We start from the raw sequence: 15,097 nt of genomic DNA, 5'->3' as shown, positions 1-15,097 counted from the left end.
GCTAATCGACCGATATGAGAGTGTGTGGAGTTCGAGAAACCACCGTGGTCTTGCGCAAAATTTCTTTACGACGGGCTTCTATTTTCTTTCTCCCAAAACAATCTTTGTAACCTGGCCTATTCAGCTGTAGAGATAGTCCATGTATGTGGGCACAGAATGTATACCCATTGAAAAAATTGGAGGTTTGAATAAACCATCCATTAGACACGCACGTTCTTATGCATCGAGGAACTGGGACTTGTTATAGAAAGCCTAGACTTACACACTTGCAGATTTGATTTCAGAAATGCAGATTTCCTTCACGTAAGATATAAGAAACCCAAAATATATAACAAAAATGTCAGATGTAATTTTAAGGTACATGCAGAGAAGCTATGAATGGAAAATCTTTTTCCCAGATCCACCTTTGTCATACATAAAACAGACAGTAAATATACCATACTTATTACTAAAGATAAAGTATGAAAATGTTCAGGATGGATGTGATTATACTGACTTTCTCAATGCCATAGTTTCCAGATCATGGTTTAGAGTTAGTTGAGAGACAGGCTAGTCTATCCAAGGCTGGTTAGAAAGAGAAGCAAGAGTTGTGGCAAGCAAATATAGGCAAACTAAAGGAAGAAAAAGAGAACAGCTTTAGTCAAAATATCTTACTTTAAGCATTCTACACAGTGAATTAGTGTCTATTGAGGGAGTGGAAAAGGACCTTCATCTCACAAGAGAGGTGCTTTCAGATTGGAAGAAGTTATAGTTATAGATGCGATGGATCATGATTACAAAATAACTGGATATGATTCAGCTAATACACGTGAAAGGGAAAGTAAAAAAAAAATGGCGACCAAGCAAAGAAAAACAGGCGTGGTCGCTAAACACTTGTATTCATTACCACTGGCTGAACTTACTGCATGCTGCTGCAGTCACATATATCTTAGTTTCTTGGACAAGTATGTGAGAGGTTAGGTAAAAACTGGTGAGGATAAACTAGCTAAATTTATGTGCTTGTCTTGTCTTTTTTTCCCCAAACGTTTTCTAAAACTTAAAAGAAGTTACTACTGAATGATTGATCAAAAGTACTCAAATGTATGCTTACTTATCAACATAATTCAAGTACACTGGCAAAAAAGTCATAGGGAAGGTGTTCATATAGAACACCTAAACTAATTCCTGTACCAAAAATTATTAATCGTTATTTTAAGTTTGAAATTGGCTGGTGTTTTAAGAGTAAATGTGAATAAAAATCACAGATTATCGAAAAAGTCGCGGACACAGTCAAAAATCGATTTGGTTAATTTTTTGCCTGTGGGTAGTCTTATCTAGTAAACAAAAGGAAATGGGGTTAGATTTTTGAAATATGCACTTTAGCAGGAATAATTTGCTTTAACATTTCCGAGGTTAAATAGCTCAAATTTCACCAAGCGCGATCCTGAAATTATGCACTTTTCGAGCACTTGTCATGCTAACAAAAATGTAACGGAAGAACTTTTCTAGTTATAGAAATATTGAGTTGGACTTGAATTATCAAGGCAAAGTGACAGTTTTTGTCTCATGTTATTCTTGACGGAGCTACGTCCCTATTAAGAGACGACATTTTCGGCCTTTTGAAATTAAGGCAAAGGTGGCCTAGAATAGCTTGGCAAAAATACATGTGGTAGTGTCTCAAAGTTTACAATAACACTACCAAGAAGCCTTGAAAGATAGTTCTTTACGATTTGGGTTTTATTTCTTTGGGAACTTTGACTATCAAAAGATGACCACCAGCCGAATTTCGGTTAAATTACTATGACGCCATAATGAGATGCATAATAACAAAATTAAACGCGTTGGACACAAATAACTGTTTTGGTCAGTTATGTCTTCTCACTAAATGACTAGAAACATATTAAAATGTCTATAACTACACTTATCTACGGAGACAGGAGAAACAATTTTAGACTTTGCTACCCTGAGAATCATGCCATAATTCTGCATAATTCATCACACAACAGGTTAAACAGTTGAATTTCACTCAACAGGTTAAATGTGGCTCAAAGCCGTTCGTTTACGTTTACTTCTCATCTGGTGAACATGGATTCGAGCATCTTCTTCCTTCTGCGCCTTCTACACTCGCCAGTTTCGAATTTACTGAAAATCGTCCAACACAAAGGTAAGAAGGTTTCACAAGCAGTGGTGGGCTTGAGTGACTGAAATCCGATATGTAGGACTCTGCTGTCATGCAACGCCTTCTTGTAAATAATATATGCACCGCTTTTATGATCAGCGGATCAGTTACTCGTAAAACGTTCAGTGCTCAGTTACTTGGAAGAGCAGGTACACTCTTGGACTAATTGTGTGAGTCGTGCGATGAATGGCTTTTTCCTCTTTTGAGGTGAAATGTCAGAAATATCCAGCCCGAGGTTGATGCACATGTCTCTTAGCCTATCCACTCTTAAAGTTGTGATTGTACGTTTTTGCACAAGTTCGCAGATGTTAAGATTGAAAGATACAATCGGATGCTGAATAGCCACATCTCTCATCACATTTGCACACACTGCAGATAGATGCTTCTGGTCGACGCTCTCCATATCCACTTCTGAGACTTCACTAGCTTTTGCTTTGTTATCGGTGGCTGTAGCTTCTAATCGCTTCTTTCTTGAAAGACGGCTGAAGAAGCCACTAATCTGCTGTGACGTAAGGACTTCATCAAGTTGAAATCGGCATTCCCCCGCTTGGTCTCTTGCTAGGCTCATGGTTTTCGAAACTTCCTGTGGATCGCTTTCCGGTCCACTATACTCCCCTTTTTGAAATTGGTCAGTTAAGAATTCCGTCTGTTTCTTTGTAAAACGCACCTTTTTCTTAATTTTCTTCAGGGCCCAACCCATTGGAAGAGGAGGCAAGCCGTCACTCTTTGATTGTGCAGCAACTTGCTTTGGATGGCTTCAAAATGAGATCAACCGTATACACGCGCGGGGTGTCGCATGCAAGGCAGAAGTTTATAGTCGATAATTATTTTCACCTTATAATATAACTGACTAATAACCTATCCTGATATCTTTATCCAATTACTTCTCAGTATTATTTTCCATTTGTAGCATTTCGAAAAAAAATGTGGAGAAGCCAGATAATAATTTAAAACCTTTATTATTTGGATATATCCTGGAGTGTGATATGCTATCTGGGAAGGGCACGCCTATCCAATTCTTGTGCCATATATGGTTTTGCCAAGTTGTTGACGGGTGGCAATGGTGGTGTTTGAGCATGCGCATGCAAGTTAGCCTGGACACGCCCTTCTCCCACCTGGGTTGAATCCCTAGGCATGAAAAGGGCGGAGAAGGGAGAATTCAGAGAATGCGTTAAGGTTTTCCACTTTTATTAATTATATTGGATGGAAATTCTTCATAACACTTTGAAGAAACTCACCAAGGTTAGACCACTTAGACCTTCTGTGATGTTTTCCACACCTCCTGTGGCCCCCAAGCTCTGCGACTGTAACTGATTTTTTATTTTTGCTAGGGACTGTCGACATCGCACACAAATTCCTTTAATATTTTGAGAGAAAGAATTAATTTATACTTTTTAACCTTGCACATCTTCCTTGAACAAATAGCTCTGCATGTGGCAAAAGAACAAAACTAGGCAAAACCCCCACAAATCCCAAACTGATGACGCATCCTGTAGTTAACCTTCTCACGAGTCAGTATTTCACATTCCTTTCCTTTTTTGCCGGTATTTTTAAAAGGAATTCTAATATCTGTGGATATTTCAATTAGAGCGTTCCCCACGCCATTAATTAATTTTGACAGGAGCCCATCACTGGCTTTGAACAAGTTTTGAAAGAGACGAAAATGTTGAGTGAACGCCAGTGTTTTCCGACGTAAAAATATTTGCAAAAATCCTTAAAAGACATGAAAATAAATTTGCTGTCAAACTTGGCGACTGTTTTACACTACAGTGAAGTGGTTTTGAAGTTAGGATATGAAGTCTGTGATTCCCGCCAACTACCCTGCGTGAAATGAGAAGCTATACGGATGTTTATCCTTACATACAATGAGAATAAACTAGAGGGACGTCAGTTCTTACAAGATCATGACTCATTGTAGTCGTTTACCTGATCCGACGGGTACGAGGTTTTTCGTAAGTTCAAAATTTGTTTTGAGTGCTGCAAAGTAATTCCTCTTTCTGCTGCGGGTACTTCTTTAGATTCCTTTTTGTGACCGGAAACATCCTGTGGGACAGAACATAATCTACTAGCTCTTCTCCATCCGATTCTGAGGCTTGATCGATGTAAAGGGCAAACAGTCATTTCCGAAAAATTGACGGGCTTCTCGAAAATCCCACTTCTTGCTAAGATAAGTTCAATCTCTGTCTCAACACCCACCTGAAAATTGTAAAAAACGCTTGTGGCTTCTGATATCCTTGCTGTATGATGACAGAGATACCGTCTGAGTGGAATGATGCCTTGCGCGTTCCTCTGCACCACAAACGCCACCAACAATATCAAGTAAAGAACAAGACATTCCTTTTCTGCTGGAGTTAAAGCAACCAGTGACTTTATTCCTTTCACCGACGATTATTACGCTTTTGTTTTTTGTTTACTTTCGTTAACTGATCACACTGTTTTTCCGTGGAAAAATTGTATCGTTATTTTCGTTTCATAAGGTTTTCACTGTACGGTTTATATTTGCGAAATTTTGTAAAGTCTATTTCTTTGTTGTATCGTTTTCGTTCACGATGGCAATATATTTGTTTAGATTTTATATGTGAGGCAGAATGAATTGTTCATTGATCTCGTTACGTGACGGATTATCATATGTCACGCAGAGTGACAGGAACCTATGAAAAATTAATTAAAATCCGGCAAAGCCCTAGCGTTACCTGCCGTTTGTATGGGACCCTTTTAGTGTGGGACGTCAAAAAAGCCAAAATTAAGATCGAAATAGACTAAACGTAACTGGTTTGCGACATGAAGTAGGAAATGACAGCAACACTTAACTTTATTTTACTCATCCCGGCTCAGTGGCTTCAATGAGTAAGCCGGTCGGCCCCCTTTACACCAAAGAACAGTATTTCGAAAATATCTTCCAAGCGGAACAACAAGGGCCTATAAAAGATCTCTAAGGTAAGGAACTATTGATGTCAAAGCAAACATAAAAAGGTAAGTGCGGCTGCGACTCAAACAATGCTTTGCGTGTGTCATTGCAATGTTGATTTTGTTCATTTGAATATGGCGCCATTTACAATTTTAGCGAAGTTTGGTTAGTTGGTGTATCAAAACAGCAGAAGATACCAGAAAAATTAAACGATGAATTTTGAAGACTCACCTTATAAGCCCTCGTGATAGTATTGCTGGAGATTTTGAGAAACTACCACATGCATTTTTGCCACACTACATTAGGCCGGGTTTGGCATGAATTAAAAATGGCAAACACGTACACTGGTAATTAACCTGTGGTTTCGTCAGGAAGGACACGATACAAAAAATATCACTAAACCTTGGTAATGGAAGGCCACATGTATATGTTTACAGCTAAAGAAGTCCTGCTGTTGCATTTAAGTTCATGCAAGGACGGCCTGAAAACTGCATAATTTAGAGCTCGCACGCACTCATTTTCGATCATGCAATTAGTAACGGTTTATTCCCGTAAAAATGAATATTTACACAAACTAACCTCACTTCACTTTAAGTAGTACCTATAGCTACCTGTAAACAAAAAATGAGACAAAACGATTTTTGACCATGTCCGCGATTTTTTTTATTTTTCTTTGATTTTTAGAGACATTCACTCTTTATTGTTGAACTAAACATGCATAAAATATAATTGTATTCTAAAGTGTTTGGAAGTTGAGAGGAAACTCATTGGAAGGCTGAAGTGTTTGCTGACCAGATTTCTACGAAGATCTTTTATATGTTGAGGAAAACTTTGCAAGTGAGGATTTGTGGGTAGATTTTTGAGGAGTTGGAGAGGCTGTGTTTGTGGAGTATCCCATAGTAGTAGTCTTGCTCACAATTATTCACGTTAGAACTGGAGCCGGCCTCTCATTTGTATTTAATGGACATGAGCTTATTTCCACGTTTCATTGCAGTTACAATTGAATTCGCATTGCTATATATGTTATGTGGTAAGGGGTTGCTAGTAGCGTTGTGGTACTCAAATGTAGAGGATTTTGCTTTTCACTGTTTTGCCAGGCTCCTCGCCAGATATTACAGATTGTACTTTTTACCTCACGGTATTCATGAGTGCCTTTTGCAGGTTATTCATAACTAAAGATATATACATAAAATACACGTTTTAAATTAAAGTTCTAGTTCCCTTCTTATTTGGAACCTTGTTTCCATTGCTTCTACTTCGCTGATATAATCAACCTCCTCTTCTTCCTCTTGGGAAGCACTTACATTTCGCTTTAAGACACCACTCTTGTTAAGGGCTGACAGCCTGCTAAAATATCTTGCAACTTGATGTGTTGAAAGCCATTCTTCTTTTAAAACAAGTTATCTCCATTTGACGATCTTTGACTCCTCATTTTACATGCAATATCAGCGAGATTTGCGTTAACACTGGTTTCTTCTACTTGGAAGAATGTTTCCAGCAAATAAGAGCGAACGCGTTCGGAAACTTGGATTGACTTCTTTGATTTCTTCATTGCCCAACCCTCCTCCAGTGATGGATTGTCAGCTGATACTGATGGGGATTCTGTCACTGATGGTGCACCACCAACTTCACCTTGTACATAGTCTCCTGTAACAGTTTTACAGGTCTCTGCCCACTTTGCTATAATGCTGTCATAGTCCGATTCTCTTTCTAACTTGATTAGGTGGCGTCCAACATCAAGATGTTTCTCCAGACCTTTAAATTCCTTGTAGACTTTGACACATCGTTGTTCAGGGCAGGAATAGGAGGCGACCGATGGCGTTGCTGACTCTGCTTCATCTGACTGAATTAGTTGCACCTCCGTTGGCACTGATGGTCCGACAACTTTGGCCTGCGTTGCTCCTGCACGAAACTTGCCGACATCTTGTAACGGTTCGCTAAATTGCTGAAATTCTTTGATACCTGTGGGACCTTGTGGAGTACCATACTTCTGAAGCTGTGCCAGCGAAAAAGACCTGCTGGTGCCCACATTGTATGCCTTCCAAGCTCTCAATCCAGCTGACTCGAACAAGAAATTGTTCAGTGCTTGAATTCCAGTCATGCTATGTTTCATCATACTTTGAAAAGAATCTTGGATTTCTGCCACAGTAGCGTAACAGCTCTTTACCTCACCATACGATTACATTTCAACCTTCATGTCATTGGCGGTGTTTATGTCATTTCCCTCGTTTATAAATCGCCGCATGTGACTTTTAAGAGTGCCTATACGGTGGTCACAATTATCTTTGCCAGCTTGGGGATCGCCGAGGTCATAATGGAAGATTCTGATTCCGACACGCTCACTGAGACTTGGCAATGACAGAATAAGATACGCACAGCGGTAGCACCCTGCGTTATCGGATCGCAAAAAAGCTTCACTGAGGTTGGAACTGGCGTACTTTCCAGGATTAATGCCACTGCAAACTAGTTTCGCGTGCATTTAGCGAAAAGGTGGATATAGCTTCCTGTCTAGAGAAAAAACGGGATTGTATTACCTAATTAGTATCGTCACCATTAGGCTTACAGCCAATGTTGAGGTGAAGCTCTATATTATGAAACACCTACGCAATAGGGAATTTGTTTAAAGCATGTACTTGCATTTCCGGTTTAACAACATTTTTAATTCCAGAAATCACGTAAAATGTGTAAATCAGCTTTTTCTGGCCAATGTCTTCTTCACAGATATAACGTTTACAGATATCTTGGTTGCGGCATCGCTTTCACTTTATTGCCTTGATCTAAGTTAGTCTGATGACTACTAGATTAGTTCATCACTCCTGTAACGCTGGCGTGATTAACACTAATCATAAATCAGTTGTAGGTTTTCTTTTTTCTAGACGTTGACCTTAGTTACATTACACCCAGACACAACTGAAACTCTACCTCAATTTCTCCGTCATCCCCCTTTTGGACAGCAACAGAAACATGCCATGACTTTCCCTTCTTCCCAAACCAACCTTGTTGTGTTTCCTGGTAACCGATTGGGAGAAATTTCATAGCCCAGTCCATAATGATGAGTACTTGGTTATTGGCCAGGTTTTCGATAACCACACTTTTTGCAGTGTCCTGGTGAACTTCCCTGAGGATATGCGCTTTCCATCCATCAATATCAGGAATTGCGTTATCCATATCGTACTGTAACTCTTCCAGCTGGTCTTTACTGCTAAAAGACGTATAACAATATAACTTAGATAATATGCTTTCTTTTGAGACTTGAAAACTTGCATATTGTTTGGTAAATTCTTTTCATGGTTCTAGTTGAAAGTAAGTTGGTAAATACAACCTTAAAGAGGGTTCAGTTCTCAAGCATTTCATAAAAGTTTAAGAAGATGAAAAAAAAAGCGTTCCAGCCTTTGCAATATGACACTGATATTGACAGTTATTTTTCACGTCATCTTTTATTGCTAGTTACATATTGTGGACCTCAGTTGCATACTCTTTCCATGTCATTCGAGAACAAAACGAAGGTTGTGAGGAAACCAGATGGTATCAACTGTAAACACATATAACCACCTGAATTTGACTTCTTGTGAGTCAAATGCCAACTGAAGGTCTGCCATCACATTCTGAAGATCCTCGCATCGATCACAGTTGACCGTGTGCTGATGCGCACAGCTTCTGTGGAATTCTGGTTCAGAACTACTCATGGCAAATTTTCGGCAGTAGTCAGGACAAGGACTCTCCCTTGCTAAGTGGATTTTGTAATCGGTCTTTAAATACTGTCTCGCACTTTTCAAACGGCGTTTCATATCTTTTGTTCCTTCTTCTTGTAGACTTAAAAAAGTATGTATGTATATATATATATATATATATCAAATAAACCTGACAATTGATACATGCAGTTCTAGATGCTATACAACTGATATAAAAACTTTTATCTACGCGCATAACAAGGGAATAAATTATTTTTCAAGCCTTTTATTACCAGGAAATTCACTAACAAATTTACGGTCTAGTAAGTTGCTCTTTCTTTACCATTTGCTAACTTTAACGATTTTACTTACCGAGTGAGCATAACCTTTCTGCTGTTTCTACTTATGTAGCAAAGGCACACACACCATCTGTTTGAATGCTGACCAGCCCTGTGAGTGATTTCTTTTTAGAAGCCGCGCATACCTTTTGAAAAAAAAGTCAACTGCAACGTTTGACGCATGTCATACCTGTTAGTCTATCTATCTTATTTTTGAAGGTGCATCACACAAGTAGGATGATGAACTTTACTTGTGTCTAAAACTATCTCGCACGAGGTGCCCTTGGTAGGAGACACCTACCTAGTGACTACATGTACGCAATGAGACATAACTGTGAGAATAATAACATGTTCGATGCAATATCTGTTTTTTTTATATCTTTACATCAATCATAGGCAGCGTTCTGTACATTGATCTCCTTACTAGTAGTGATTACTAGTAGTGATGTTACTCCAGAGTTGAGGACTAAGTTTAAGGTAACTTAACGGTGTAGAGACAATATTAAAATGTAGGCAGAGCAAAGTCGGTTTGTTTAGTAATTGATAAGGATCATCAATGGAATTGCCTTAATTACGCATTGAGAGACTTTCTTCTATTTTCGAAACTGCTTACCTTCAGTATGTCAAACAGCGTCAATCGACCTAAAGGTTGAAATCCAGTCTCGGAACAGTACAATGTATACAGTTGGATAAGTCTCGAGGCTATCACAGTTCTCACCACACTAGGAATTTCCAGTGTGTCACCATTGGAAAGTTTCAACTTTTTAGTACCGTGCGCGACATCTTGCAAAAAAAACGAAATGGAAACAAAATCAAGAAAGTGGTCAACCTTTGCTGAGTGCAGTCTACTTCGCTTGATCTGTGGTGGTTCTATTTGTTGACCAGGCTCGTTAAGGAAAGCGTGTTTTCTTGCTTCGTCAATGCTCTATTTTGTAAGACCCGGAATTAAGGTCAATAATTCAGACTTCGAGTGGTCACAAACAAAAATAGAGAGTATCTTCTGTCTGGTATACCCTGAATTTGCCTCTTCATAGAGCTTTATGAGTCTTCCAACAAGTTGATTATCTGACCTGTTTCCATCCCTTCCACTGCTGTACCTCTCAGCAACCCTATTGAAAAGACAAGTGGACTGCTGTGGCGCAATTGCCTCCAGTACTGTCTCTACTGCTTGCACTGCTTTACGTTTGTAGTAGCGACTTGAGGAAGAGGACAAATTCAAAACATCTGTACAAAGCTGAGATCGAATGGGACTTACTCTTCCGTCCGCAGAGTTCCGGAGGAAGTTATTCAGAAAGTGAAGCCTATGCTGTACTGAGGAGTTGGCTGCCATTCTAGCGACGTTTCAACCTCAGGTACTGATTCCTGTGAAGCGGACGAAAAAGCCTCTGAACTTGCATCATCTGACTCCACTGGAAGTTGCAGAGTTCATGTTACCCTGGACCGACCTCTTGTGCGGCGTGTGAAGGTGCCTAAGAACTTACATCATCTGCCCCCGCTGGGAGTTGTGGTTTTGGTATTTCCTATAGAATTTAAAAAAATGTACATTACCCAAAAAAAATAATATACTGCAGGTGCGTTCGTTTTCCCTTTCTTTAAGAAAGCGAGCAAAAATGCAAAGAGGAAAATTAACCTCACTACACTGTTCTCGGAGTAATGACAGACTAGGTCCAGGCTCGCTGACTGCAATAGGAGCAGGAGAGGGCTGAAGCTCTGGTGATGGAGGTTCAACGACGAGAGCAGCACCATGTTCACTGCGGCATAATTTGCAAATACCTGTAATAGTTCGTAGCAGAAACATTAAAATATATTTTAAAAGGGAAAAGGAGAAGGGATCCAACTACATAAATTAGTCGGCATTATATGTCTTTTAATATCGATTGCAAATAGTAGATTTGCAACAAAAAGAAACCCCTCTTACAGAATCATTGTCGTTAACTGCGATCTTTTTACCTTTCTTATTATCAATTGCTCGTCAAACACCGGATGAGACACTTGCCTAGTTTTTTTTTTTCGAGTTCGTCATTTGCAATCCTTTTTTATATTCACCATTCTTAAAGAATAGCGATCCTTGTTCCGTGCTTGCATCTTTAGTGTTTTTCTGCCCTATAAACGATCATTTCAAGGTTTCATTCTATCTAAAGGCAACTCTTTACGACTGTAAAAATGACTCAAAATATCGTAACGTAGCTCCCTTAAGACCAAAAAAGCAAGTTCGTATAGCCAATGCAGAACTTGAAACTCGAAAGGTATCGACTACCTTTTACCTTGTGTGCAAAGTAAATGGTCAAAAAATTTTGTTTCAGTTTCCTTTTGAAGCTTTTCTGTCACAAGAAGTGAGCAGTTATCGTCACATTGACCTGGGAAATGAACTACTTACAAATTCTGTTAATTCCCTATCCAGATTAAGTAATTTCATTTATTAAGGATTAATTCTCAGGCAGAAGAACCAGGAATACCACTAGTGTCTATCTGGTTCTACAAGAGACATGATTCCAAACAGCAAAAAATGAAAACGAAACCATACCTGCATCGACGGGAACAAGAACTCTCCATTTCTCTATAATCTCTTTACACGTCGGTAGGCTTGCTCCTCTTTCTGGTTTTCGTCACTTATTGCCATGCAGAGGATGGTAACATCTCCACCAGGTTCCTAGCGCAGTGCGATGCTTCGGACACACTGTTACATCATCACCCATCTCATCAAAGAATCCCACTCTAGCTAAAATGGGGTCTTTTTCCGACCTAACAGATGTTTGTGCAACCTTCAGTTGTCACAAATGAGATTTGGTATCCCTCGTACAGGATGACAAAGTAAAGAATTCATTCTTCCCTAGAAATCTCCCTGAAAAATCACAAGTGCTATTGGAATGCAAAGAGAACGAACAAGACAATTGGGCAGCCATAGCATCAAGTTGCCACTCCAAAAAATCGACCAAGTAACTTGCAAAAACAACGGCGAGACTTCACTGGCAAGAAAAGACTGCGTGCTTTTTTGTTATCTTTGTTTACTTTTCATGGCGACGGTGTTTACATTACACAATCAGACTTTACAACGGTAAAATAAAATAAGTTTTTTTTAAAGTAGAATGTGGATTGACTATCAAGATAGACTTATTTTTTCGAGCTGTGGGAATTTAGTTTCTGAATTCATGTAAGTACATGTGACGGAAGCACGTGTCACGCCACACACCTAAATTTACATGACGGCTGTTTTTTCTCTGGAAGGAGATTAGTTTAAGTACATCCTACGTTTGATAATAAATTTAACAAGTATGGAAAGTAACAAAATGTACAAAATATACCTCGCATACTTTGTTTTTAGCTGTTGACTTCCAGAATATAAACACGAATCGGTGTTATTAGATTTACTAGTAACTGTCAGTAAATTGTGTCAATATCTACGAATCTGTTGGCTTGTTGTTAAGCCGGAAAAGGAGGGTCGCACAAAGGAAATGTTCGCAGGGACTGGTATTAACATCACCACCGAAGGGCACAAACACCTGGGCGCTGCGCTGGGTTCACGGTCCTATCTTGAGCATTATGTGGGTGGCAAGGTAGAAGATCGGGTGGGAGAAGTGACGAGGTTGGCGGAGTTTGCAAGATCTCAGCCACGAGCTAGTTATGCAGCATTCACATTTGGGCTTAGACATCGGTGGACGTATTTTATGAGAACATTGCTGGATATCGAGACCTTACTGCAGCCCTTAGAGCGTGCAATCTTGGATGCACTTATACCATCGCTCATAGGACGTAACTGTTCTGAGGCAGAGCGCGATCTAGTAGCATTGCCGGTGCGTATGGGTTGTAAATCCATCTGATAGTGTGGATGCGGAGTACTCAGCCTCTATTAGAGTAAGTGCTCCACTTGTAAGTAAGATAGAGGCGCAATCCCATGAGACCCCAGATGAAGCCGAGGTACAACGACTGGTATACGCCACCCGGAAAGAAAAGGATGATGGGATTTAGTGATGCCGTGAGGCTCCGATATGATTGGCCGATACCCAATCAGCCGTCAGTGTGCGTTTGTGGTAGCATGTCTACAGTAGATCATGCAATGATCTGCCAGCATGGAGGCCTAGTTATTCAGCGCCACAATGAAATTCGCGATCTACAGGCCGAGCTGCTCGACATGGTCTGTTATGATGTGCAAGTTGAACCGGCATTGCAACCTATCACAGGCAAAGAGCTTAACAGAGGCGCTAACCAAGCCCCTGATGCACGCCTTGATGTCCACTGTAGGGGTTTCTGGGAGCGACAGAGGGCCGCTTTTTTTGATATAAGGGTGTGTCATCCCAATGCGGACTCGTATAAAGATCTTAGCCCCAAGCAAATCTACAGGATTCATGAAAATGAAAAGAAGCGAAAATACGACTCTCGCGTCACAGAAATAGAGCAAGGCACATTCACCCCATTGGTATTTACAATGACAGGAGGTATGGCTGACGAATGCCTGAGATACCACTCAAGATTAGCCGAGCTATTATCCGCAAAAAAGCAAGAGAGCTACGCCACAACAATTTCATGGGTCAAAGCGAAAGTGTCTTTTGCAATTTTGCGGAGTGCGCTCCTATGCGTAAGGGGATCGAGAGCCCCGAGAAGGAGAAACTTAGATGTTAAGGACAGAGATCTAGAAATAGAGAAGGGTCAAGCAGGACTTCCCTAGACTCAACAGATATATATATATATATATATATTTAGGTTTTTTTTTTTCAACAGAAATTTTTGAATTTTAAAGGCCGGGAACATGTCTTTTTTTAACAGGAAAAATAGTTCAACTGTTTAGATAACACTAGTTAAATCTTCTACCTCGTGTTGTACATCGATAGAAAAGTCAGACCCTGGCGGATTAGCGTGAATTCTGTTACTTAAACTGTAAGAAAGTAAGAAACACATATTTAATGATGTAAAATTGTTGCTTTTATTTGAGTCCGTCTTTTTAACAGAATGTATTTTTGTAAATATCGTTTGTAAATGAGTAAATAACTGACTATTATTATTATTATTATTATATCTACGAATTAGTATAATTAATTAAACGCCTCAGCCATGCAACTAAACATCTTTTAATATTTTTAAAGCCGAAAAACAAAACATTTGGCGTCACATATACCATTACACAATTTGATTCGGCTCATTAACCAGCAGCTTGTGGTCACAAAGTACTTAAATCAACTTTGCCTGTCACGCACTTCGGAGGAATGTGATCACGAATATCTCACAGAGGCCAAAAATTTTTTTCGTCAGAAACATAGCACTGTGATTGGATTTTACTGTGATTACATGTTGATCGACATGTAACGTTGCCCATTGAAGATATTTGCAATTAAAAAAGCCTAATTTTCGGTCTCTTTAAATTTTCGCCTGACATGGTTTATTATGAAATGCTCTCGATTACCGAGAATAATTTCAAATCAATCCAACTTCGAACCTTCCATTGCTTAAGGTTCAAAGAATTGTCGGATAAAATAAGATTAAAATCCACGGCATTCTATTAGTGTGGGTGATCTTTTTTGAAAGTACAATTTGAGGGCTAATTTCGGGGTTTTATCCCTGGGATTTGATGTGAAAGCCCTAGTACCCCAAGGATTAACCGGGAGCCCAAAGTACTTTGGACCCTTGAATAACTTTATGACCTTAATCATCTGTGAGATGACATGTGTCACGCCTGCCTGGTCCTCTCGTGGACAGACTCTTGAGTAGTGACACTTTTCTTTCTTATCTGAGACCAAGTTATACGCAAATCAGTTCAATGGCAATACTTGAACAATTTCAATTCGCATTTTAAAGACAACAAAGATTAACATGTACATATCTCATAACAGCAATGTACAGAAGGTGCATCATTCTGCCAAAAAGTTGCTTATGAGCCTTTATTACACGTAAGAGCTTCAAGGCACAAAACAGCACTTTTTGATTTAACAATAATGATAATAATAATAATAATAGTTATTTATTCAGGCTCTCAAAACCATTAGTGTGCCTCTTTATTCACAATCTGAAGACTACAAACAATATTTATAAT

At 39.4% G+C, this 15,097-nt stretch overlaps 2 pseudogenes; one reads left to right on the top strand and one right to left on the bottom strand.

The window, feature by feature from the left end:
* Positions 1–9,140: 9,140 nt before the first annotated feature.
* Positions 9,141–10,405, bottom strand: LOC136277169 (uncharacterized; annotated as a pseudogene).
* Positions 10,406–11,852: 1,447 nt separating this feature from the next.
* LOC136277168 (uncharacterized) lies at positions 11,853–13,738 on the top strand (annotated as a pseudogene).
* The last annotated feature ends 1,359 nt before the right edge of the window (positions 13,739–15,097 follow it).

The sequence above is a fragment of the Pocillopora verrucosa genome, chromosome 12, assembly GCF_036669915.1.
Source record: "Pocillopora verrucosa isolate sample1 chromosome 12, ASM3666991v2, whole genome shotgun sequence".
NCBI classification, from domain to species: domain Eukaryota; kingdom Metazoa; phylum Cnidaria; class Anthozoa; order Scleractinia; family Pocilloporidae; genus Pocillopora; species Pocillopora verrucosa.
This window is presented reverse-complemented; position numbering and strand designations above follow the sequence as displayed.